This window comes from Bicyclus anynana, chromosome 18 (assembly GCF_947172395.1).
Source record: "Bicyclus anynana chromosome 18, ilBicAnyn1.1, whole genome shotgun sequence".
Taxonomy (NCBI): Eukaryota; Metazoa; Arthropoda; class Insecta; order Lepidoptera; family Nymphalidae; genus Bicyclus; species Bicyclus anynana.
The window spans coordinates 6,169,989-6,180,488 of NC_069100.1; the positions used below are offsets into that span (position 1 = coordinate 6,169,989).

Sequence of the window (10,500 nt, forward strand, 5' to 3'; positions counted from 1 at the left end):
TGAAACAATGAAAGTAGTGGTTTTTCAGCGACGACCGCGAACGGTCTCCCACTTATGCTACACCTCTCATGTCTCCTTACAATGCCAGACTAGAGTCAAGCTCAACAGGGTCTTCTTTCCCCGCTGATTCTCCCAAGCCCGTTCCCTTGGCTGTGGTTTCGCTAGATAGTAGATAGGGACAACCCACCACCTCCCATGGCCCTTTCAACCTCTCGGTTATTTGGGCCGAATCGAGGGAGGGCGAACCCGGTACTTGCTCTGTGCGTGTTCCCGGGACGCCTTCTTGACTCCCTACAAGTTATTTCTCTTTTCGTTCCTTGTCCCTTTTCTTCACTCTCCCCCTTCTGGGGCTGGACGACACACGACGTTGAGATCCCTGTGCCCGCCGCGGTCCACGCCTAATTCTGCATCACCTTCGACTATTGTGGTCCACGGTCCAGAGCGCTCCGCCTCGCGTGCCACCGATGCGCGAACTCCCGTAGCTTGCCGAAGTTGACCGCCGAGCTAACGAGATCCCGATAGTACACCGGTCCCGCCTCTTCTCTCACGATCCCTTCCAACATTGCACTCCGGAGGTCCTCGTACTCAGCACATTCCCACAGGACATGGTGGAGGTCTTCCTCCGCCAGCCCGCACGCACAGTCACCAGACTCGCTGAGGCACATGTCACGAAGACGCTTTCGGAAGCAGCCGTGACCCGTCAGTATCTGCGAGGTCTCATAGTCCGGCGCGACCCAGGTCGCCCTGAGTCGGCCAGCCACGTCCGGGAAGAATCGACGAAGTTCGCTACCTTTGGTCTCATTCGCCCATCGCTCCTGCCACTCGCGGGTTATGCCCAACCCGATGTCCTGCTTGCGCCGGCTCCACTCCCTTTTGGCCGCGGTACTACGCGCCGCATCCAGCCTGGCAGCACGGATGACCTCGAGGTCTGCCGGCAACACGCCCGCCAGAACGGCGAGCGCGGCGGCGCTGTTCGAGCGGTAGGCCTTGGTCAGAAGGACCAAGGCCGGCCTTTGGGCCCTGATAAGGGTCGTCCGAACGACGTAGAGCGTCGCCCTCTCTGCCCAACACGCCGCAGCATACGTGACCGTCGCTACAAAGGTGCCGTAGTAGAGGATCCGCAGCGCAGGGTACCTAACACCCCAAGAGGTGGTAGATACACGCGAAATCTTGCCGAAGCAGTTCGCAGCGCGCTCACCAATCGATCGCGCATGCTCGGCGAAGGACAGACTTGAGTCGATTGTTACGCCAAGTACGACGGTATGCCGCACCGACTTGATCGACGCACCGCCAAGCTTGATCACTGGGGCCCGCTGGAGCTTCCCTCTGAGCGTCACCATTTGGGACTTGTGCGGCGCGAACGCGAGGCGGTTCCGTTGAGCCCAGTTCTCAAAGAGGGCGATAGAGTCGGCCGCAGCCAGCTCGATCGCACGCCTGGAGTCAGCTTCGATCAGTACGGTGATGTCATCCGCGTACGCAACAACCTTGACCCCCCCCGGTAGCGGCAACCGAAGCAAGTCGTCGAGCAGGACGTTCCACAAAGTGGGACCCAGCACGGATCCCTGAGGACATCCCATCGTGGACTCCTTCCACTGCACCCGGTCACCGACGAACATCCCCACACGTCTTCCGCGGAAGTAGTCCGATAACATCCGATAGATGTTAGGCGGACAACCGCCTCGCTTGCACTTGAGGAGAATCATCGGCCACCAGGCATTGTCGAAGGCACCAGAGATGTCCAGAAAAATCGCTTGAACGTACTTTGATGAAACTTTCTTTGCCGTGCTTAGGATCTCGTTCAACGCCGTTACGGTGGACCTGCCCCTTGTAAAGCCGTGCTGGCAGGGGGAGATCCCACTGGTAATCTGGGGCGCACACCATAATAAGACGCGTTCTAAAATTTTACCAAAAACAGGGAGGAGCGTGATCGGGCGATACGCCTTCGGGTCGGACATTGGCTTACCGTTGCCTTTCGGCAGAACGATAAGCCTCCCATTCTTCCATACGTCGGGAAACACCCCTTCTTGCACACACTTTCCAATCACGTACACGAGTTCCGCAGCCGCTACAGTCCATATACGCTTCACCATTCGTGCCGTGATCCCATCGATCCCCGGTGCCGTGTTAGGCAGGGACCTAACTATGCCTCCCAGCGCGTCACGACTGGGTGAAGACGCGTCGCAGCCAGTCGGAATAATGGAGGCCGCGATCCGGACCTCCCTGTGGTACGCTGAGTCCCCAGACGGGTCGTCGTCCGGACACAGAGCGCGCAGCAGGTTATCCACGGCCTCACCGACACTCACCGGATGGCTGTCCGCATACCGGATGCCGTTGATGACGTTAGCGGGAGGACGGAACCGCCCGCTGGCAGCCCGATACGCCTGACCATAAGGGTCGTCGTTACCCGACTCAGCCATCCGGAGATGGAAGCTGTTCTGCGTCTCCACCATTAGGTGTCTATACTTCCTGCGTTCCTCGTGAAACTCTTCCCGGACCCCTCGGCGGCGTCTTCAGGCCACTTTGGGTTACCCCGTCGAACGCTCGCTTTGAAACGAGGGAACGATTGTTGAAACGGTTCCGCTGCCGGGTTCCGGAATAGGAACCGGATTCCCTTTCGCTCAACGGGCGTTGTTTGTCACAAAAGAAAACACGCCGCATCGACATAAGATCTCTCCTTGAGCTTAGGATCGACTGACTCGCGAGCAACTACTGTTCACGCGAAACCCTTCTCCACGTCAGTCCTCCAGGGCCTCGCTGGAGTATTTGCTACTACCACCAAGATCTGCACCGACGGAGGCTCCAAGCGGGCTCACGCCCAGACCCTTCTGCGCTCTCCGCCGCGCACGTCCTACTCGTTACGGCATAATGACGCGCGTCCGAGGAGCGCGCGTCCCACTTGCCCGTAACGGTATTGTATAGGCAAAACGCTTCAGCGCCATCCATTTTCAGGGCTGGTTGCTTCGGCAGGTGAGTCGTTGCACACTCCTTAGCGGATTCCGACTTCCATGGCCACCGTCCTGCTGTCATGAGCGACCAACGCCTTTCATGGTGTCCCATGAGCGTTTTTTAGGCGCCTTAACACTACGTTTGGTTCATCCCACAGCGCCAGTTCTGCTTACCAAAATTGGCCCACTTGGCACCGTCATCAGATCTCCGGCTTCATCGTTCGAGTAAGCCGGAGCTCTCACCCATTTAAAGTTTGAGAATAGGTTGAGGTCGTTTCGGCCCCAATGCCTCTAATCATTCGCTTTACCGGATGGGACTGTCGCTGTCGACGCCAGCTATCCTGAGGGAAACTTCGGACGGAACCAGCTACTAGATGGTTCGATTAGTCTTTCGCCCCTATACCCAGTTCCGACGATCGATTTGCACGTCAGAATCGCTACGGTCCTCCATCAGGGTTTCCCCTGACTTCGACCTGACCAGGCATAGTTCACCATCTTTCGGGTCCCAGCATCTGTGCTCGGAGCGCGCCTGCATTCACGGATTGGAAACGAGACGCCTCGGGAGTGCGGGAGGCCGACCGGGACCGGCGCTCCATCCTCCCTACGTTCACTTTCGTTGCGCCTTTCAGTTTTGTGACAAAGACAACTCAATGACTCGCACACATGCTAGACTCCTTGGTCCGTGTTTCAAGACGGGTCCTGCGAGTGCCCGAAAATGACTCATCGCAGACTGAGACGCGCACGGTCCGAGACGTCACGGCTGCGACAGCAGCGGCGCCGCGTCGCGGTCCGCGCTCAGGCAGGACCGCGACCTTCAGTGTGTACGGCGCGAGCTTGCGTCGGGCCGGACGCGCGCGAGGCGCGTGCGCGGTTCACTTCTATACCGTCCGACAGCCGGCCGGCCACCGTCGCGGTCCAGCGGAGGGCGCGAGCCCGCCGCTGGGCGAATCGGACGGCGCTCAAGCCGACGTCGAACGGGTCGCGATGCATTACTGAGAGAGAAGTGCACGACGCCGACGGTACTGGACGGACGCGACCCGTGCCGCGCCGCGGCACCCGCGAGGGGGCACGCGCGCGACATCGAGGCGCGCGCCCGCGCGCCGTCGGATGTCGATGAATCTCTCCGTTCGTTCATTCGAGTTTCGCAGGTTTACCCCTGAACGGTTTCACGTACTCTTGAACTCTCTCTTCAAAGTTCTTTTCAACTTTCCCTCACGGTACTTGTTCGCTATCGGTCTCGCGGTAATATTTAGCCTTAGATGGAGTTTACCACCCACTTAGGGCTGCACTCTCAAGCAACCCGACTCTGAGGAGCGTCCCTCTCGCCGCCTCGCTCCGTCGCTACGGGCCTGGCACCCTCTACGGGAAAGCGGCCCCGTTCAAGACGAACTTTGACGGGAGCGGCGACGGCGAGATAGCGGAACCTCCCGAACACCACATCTCCCGCGACCGTTAAAGCCGCGCGATTCAGTGCTGGGCTGATTCGCGTTCGCTCGCCGCTACTAACGAAATCCTGGTTAGTTTCTTTTCCTCCGCTTACTAATATGCTTAAATTCGGCGGGTGATCCTCCCTGATCTGAGGCCAACGATAAAAGTGGAGGCAGACGCGATATCCGTCGGCTCGACGGCGCCGTTCGCGCACGCGAGCGCGCTCCCCCGCCGCGAGGCGAGAGGGGCGCGCCGCGAGAGCGCACGGCGCCGCCGCGCGAGTCCGGACGTCGAGTCCGCCTACGCGTGCGCGTCAGCGGCACGCACGTACACGTGCGCGCGTACGTCGCCACAGATTCACCGTAAACGGAAGGGTCGGTGGGACGAGCGCGCACGGACGCACGCACACGCACACACGTGTGATATTTTTGAGCGGACCTGCGGAGCGCGTGCGCCGCCGCCGATCGAGAGACACTCTCGTCGAACGGCGCACGCACGCACTGCACCGGACGCGCCACGTGTCGCACTGTGTGGACAGTGTGGTGTGTGTATTTATGCAGCCGGCCCTCAGACAGGAGTGGTCCTGGATGTTTCTCCACGGACCGAAATGTACGTTCGAAATGTCGATGTTCAAATGTGTCCTGCAGTTCACACTATGACGCGCAGTTAACTGCGTTCTTCATCGACCCGCGAGCCAAGTGATCCACCGTCCAGGGTAATGGTTTTCATTTTCTCGTTTTTTGTTGTGCACATGCGTTGTCGTTTTGTTGGGTGGTACGAGTGAGCGAGTGAGTGAGTGAGTGAGTGAGTGAGTGAGTGAGGTTAGATCGGTGCGTCTCTGACAACACGAGCACGCGCAAACGCAAACATGTGCGTACGCGGTACGTTAATGATCCTTCCGCAGGTTCCCCTACGGAAACCTTGTTACGACTTTTACTTCCTCTAAATGATCAAGTTTGGTCAACTTCCCAGCAACGCCGACGGCCGTGAAGCCACCGCGTGTCGGTCCGAAGACCTCACTAAATCATTCAATCGGTAGTAGCGACGGGCGGTGTGTACAAAGGGCAGGGACTTAATCATCGCGGGCTTATGACCCGCGATTACTAGGAATTCCTCGTTTATGGGGGATAATTGCAAACCCCAATCCCCAGCACGAAGGAGTTTCAACGGGTTGCCCGGGCCTCTAGGCCAGGGAGAACATGCTGATTCCTTCAGTGTAGCGCGCGTGCGGCCCAGGACATCTAAGGGCATCACAGACCTGTTATTGCTCAATCTCGTGCGCCTCGAAGACGCCGGTCCCTCTAAGAAGAACTTTAATACGCCGCCAGTGAGTTGCGCGACCGGAGTCGCGCACACCTAAATGACGACGCCTATTTAGCAGGCTAGAGTCTCGTTCGTTACCGGAATTAACCAGACAAATCGCTCCACCAACTAAGAACGGCCATGCACCACCACCCACCGAATCAAGAAAGAGCTGTTAATCTGTCAATCCTTCCGGTGTCCGGGCCTGGTGAGATTTCCCGTGTTGAGTCAAATTAAGCCGCAGGCTCCACTCCTGGTGGTGCCCTTCCGTCAATTCCTTTAAGTTTCAGCTTTGCAACCATACTCCCCCCGGAGTCCAAAATCTTTGGTTTCCCGGAAGCTGCCCGCCGAGCCATTGTAGTAACGTCGGCGGATCGCTAGATGACATATTTACGGTTAGAACTAGGGCGGTATCTAATCGCCTTCGAACCTCTAACTTTCGTTCTTGATTGATGAAAACACCTTTGGCAAATGCTTTCGCTGATGTTCGTCTTGCGACGATCCAAGAATTTCACCTCTAACGTCGCAATACGAATGCCCCCAGTTATCCCTATTAATCATTACCTCGGAGTTCTGAAAACCAACAAAATAGAACCGAGATCATATTCTATTATTCCATGCACGAAATATTCAAGCGGCATTTTGAGCCCGCTTTGAGCACTCTAATTTGTTCAAAGTAAAATTGTCGGCCCATCTCGACACTCAACGAAGAGCACCGCGATAGGATTTTGATATTGAACCGTCGCGTTAACGACGGCTCACCGACGATATGCTCCGCAGACGTGTCAGTATCACCGCGGATGCGGTGCACCGACAGCGCGGCGCACAAATGCAACTACGAGCTTTTTAACCGCAACAATTTTAGTATACGCTATTGGAGCTGGAATTACCGCGGCTGCTGGCACCAGACTTGCCCTCCAATTGTTCCTCGTTAAAATATTTAAAGTGTACTCATTCCGATTACGAGGCCTCGTAAGAGTCCCGTATCGTTATTTTTCGTCACTACCTCCCCGTGCCGGGAGTGGGTAATTTGCGCGCCTGCTGCCTTCCTTGGATGTGGTAGCCGTTTCTCAGGCTCCCTCTCCGGAATCGAACCCTGATTCCCCGTTACCCGTGACAACCATGGTAGTCGCAGAAACTACCATCGAAAGTTGATAAGGCAGACATTTGAAAGATGCGTCGCCGGTACTGGACCGTGCGATCGGCAAAAGTTATCCAGATTCATCAAAATTAACGACTTCGGACGCGAGGCCCTCCGTCGATTGGTTTTGATCTAATAAAAGCACTCGTCCCATCACTGGTCAGAGTTCTGATTGCATGTATTAGCTCTAGAATTACCACAGTTATCCAAGTAACCGAGTAAGATCTAAGGAACCAAAACTGATATATTGAGCCATTCGCGGTATCGCCTTAATACGGCTTGCACTGAGACATGCATGGCTTAATCTTTGAGACAAGCATATAACTACTGGCAGGATCAACCAGGGAGCAGATATCGATATATCATCTAAGCTCTCTTCCCCCCGCCACACGACCCACAAACACACACCCACACTTCGTCCCCAACCCGGAAGCTCGACGGACACACGTCGCACGCGACAGGCGGGGGAGTGGGTGGTGGTGTGCGTGCGTGGCAGAGGGCCTCTGAAGCACGTGATCGCGCCACGGCTCCGGCGAACGGAGCGCGGCGCGGTGCCCGACATTGTGCAAGAAGAGCGTACACGACGCAATCTCACAGGACACGTCCTCCGACCGCACAGAAAAGTATGCCATTAGACACTCTCGCAGTGCTGTCGTCGGGTCCCAAAGAAACTTGAACGTTCTATGAACGAGACGTACATACCACACACGGCGCTCCACTGCTAGAGTGAAGCCGTAAGTGTTTTAACAGTGACTCTGCGGAAAACCACACGTGGGTCGTCGCCCGGAGTGTGAGAGACCGTCATCCAGACTCACTGATTGCTCAATCAAGTTGGGAGTACACATTGTTCCAGGGCGACACACGATGCCGCCCCGCACACAGTAAATCAAGCTACCGACACCGTGGTTTGTGAATTTCTCGCCGTACGACGATTATACATACTACACGGGGTGTGGAAAAGCGTCAAACGCGATTCCGTCGGTTGCAACGCCGTTGTTTTTTTTTGTTTTTGAACGTACGCGCGCGCGCACACGCACCACGTTGTATATTCGTATATATACATACGTACACACACATATAAATTAATATATTGACATGTACGTACGTACGTATATATTCAAACATATCGCAAAACACAATAACACGCGCGCACGCGCACACGCACAACACGCGCCGTGTCACGTCGACACCCGAGAAGAAAAGCGAGCGCCACCAGACTCTCACACAATCACCTCAAACGTCGACGCGCCACGACCCTGTCATAGTAGTAAACGCGCTGACGGCGCAATCTGTGTACATGTGTATGTGTTATTTTGAACGAATCAAAAAATCGAGCCGTTCGTTTATTGTGTGTCCCGAAAACGGGCCGGAAAAACATTTTCGACTACGAAAATGACTCGGAGGGGGGGGGGGGGGGGGGGGGGGGGTTTTTGGGGTTTGGCGGATGGCGAGGTGTTTCGTGAACAACTTTTTCTACACTTTCTACTCGACTAGTTGTTGTTGTTGTTGTTGTTGTTGTTGTTGTTGTTGTTGTTGTTGTTGTTGTTGTTGTTGTTGTTGTTGTTGTTGTTGTTGTTGTTGTTGTTTAGGGTATTTACATTTTTAACCGACTTCAAAAAAAAAAAAGGAGGAGGTTAATAACCCAAGTGTTCTTTCTTAGATAGGTGAAATGAAAAAAAATAAAAAAAAAAAACCAACAACACTACCTGTGAGACGCTATATAGAGTCGAAGTGAAAAAAAACATTTTTTTTTTTTTTACTATTGCAACATGTTATTGTAACGTGCAACCAACAAATATATCTATCGTAACTGAAAAGGTGTTGTGAAATAAATAAATTAATTAAACAAATAAAAAAAACCCGACTGCATAAATTATACAAAAACTGAAAAGAAAATAACAAGCTCAGTCCACGTGTGTAGAAAGCAATTAGAAAATTGGAAAATTAGAAAACAGTCGGGACCTATTATTATATTGAATAGAATGATGTTCGTCTACATTTTTTTACAGGTCCCGACTGTTTAAATAATTTATTTATTTACACTGTGATATGTGAAAGCATGAAATCTAATTTTATGCAACTGGTTACGAAAATAATGAAATTAAATTATCATAATAGTACAGCGGTGTATATCGTAGTATTTAACAAATTAACAAAACTTAACATTAGTTAGTGATAATAATTTAATAGGTTTAACCTTGGTAAGCACAATATTGAACGATTCACCACTATAGTTAAAAACGAAAAAATATGTGAAAAAAAAATCAAGAGCTTTTCAAAGTTTGTATTTTAATTTTTTAATAAAACATGACACTGGATTGGCACCGCCTTCAAACTGATCAGAAGGTAGCATATGGGTAAGATGTTATTTTTATTTTTAAATTTTTAGTGTTAGCACACCTAATGAGTGTGAACACAAATATTATTTGTGTTATTTTCTTATAATAAGTATCTAAGTCCTATAATCCCAATTTTAATTTTATTTAATTTTACCTTAACTCATATACAAAATTTCACTGCCCCTTTATCCACACGTAATATGAATATTGAGAAAAACGTGAATGGTGACTGTCCCCCGTCTTCATCACCAGACCCCCTGCATGCATGCAGTCACAATCCATATGGTTCATCAAGTCCAAACACAAGGTAGCTACTGTGAACCGTCGAGGAGTTCCCTTAACTCCCCTTCATCTTCGTCACCAGACCCCTAATACAGTCACAACCTGTCCAAGGTGGAAAGTTCTCATCAACACAAAATTATCAAGTCAAAACATAAGGTAGCTACTGTGAACCGTCGAGGAGTTCCCTTAACTGCCAACAAATAAATCAAGCCCAAACAAAAGGTACTGGTCTGTGTTTCGGCTCCTCTGATGATGGACCAACTCCAGACCTTCATAAAATTGTAGCGGTTTAAAATACCTTATGAAAACACTAACAAACGCACTAGCCGTCGTTACGATTTTCGAAAGTTCCCCTCAATTTCTCCAGGATGCCATCATCATCATGATCCTGACATGAAAAAAAATGGGACCACCCTGAAATCAAACCCTTCAAAACAAACAAAAAAAGAATTTTCAAAATCGGTCCACAAATGACGGAATTATCGCTGGACATACATAAAAAAAAAAAAAAATAGCTGCCGCCATATCAAGCAAGTTGCCACTAAATGTAATCTAAATAAAGAAAGTCGGTTCAACGTTACAACACTTATAACTCGAGATCAGCTGATCAGCAGCTCGAGATTTTCATGGTTTTTGATTGAAAAAAAAAAACACAACAACTTAATTTTGTTAATGATTGACGTATAAACGTGCGTTCAGAAATTAATTTTGTGTAAATTAAAGTTTCAATTTCCGAAAACAATTTCTAAGATTTATTTATGCTATTAGGTTAACGAATGCGTATGATTTTTCCAAGATAAATAATTTACATATGTACAAAAATCAATGCCAATGGGCGTCAATGCAATACGGGGTAGGGGCAAAACTTGGACAATATTAAAGTCTCGCAAGCCTCAAGTCGTACTCCAGTATAAATAAAAAAATTAAATGACACGAGTGAAACATAATTTTCGAACGTTACCCAAAAAAGAAACTCGTCGTACGTGCTTTGTTACGACCACTTGCGTTGCGCAGAGTTCGTGTATTGCATTCTTTGTTCATGTTATTTATACGAATATGCGTG

General features: G+C 51.3%; 2 non-coding genes and 1 pseudogene across 2 annotated transcripts; all 3 read right to left on the minus strand.

The window, feature by feature from the left end:
- LOC128199089 (large subunit ribosomal RNA) overlaps window positions 1-4,530 on the minus strand; it is a 5,518-nt pseudogene extending 988 nt beyond the window's left edge.
- A 404-nt stretch (window positions 4,531-4,934) lies between these two features.
- On the minus strand, window positions 4,935-5,091 carry LOC128199051 (5.8S ribosomal RNA). The gene has a single exon (XR_008251753.1). It is a non-coding gene; the product is annotated as a 5.8S ribosomal RNA (ribosomal RNA).
- Window positions 5,092-5,260: 169 nt separating this feature from the next.
- Window positions 5,261-7,163, minus strand: LOC128199006 (small subunit ribosomal RNA). The gene has a single exon (XR_008251710.1). It is a non-coding gene; the product is annotated as a small subunit ribosomal RNA (ribosomal RNA).
- Between the last annotated feature and the right edge of the window lie 3,337 nt (window positions 7,164-10,500).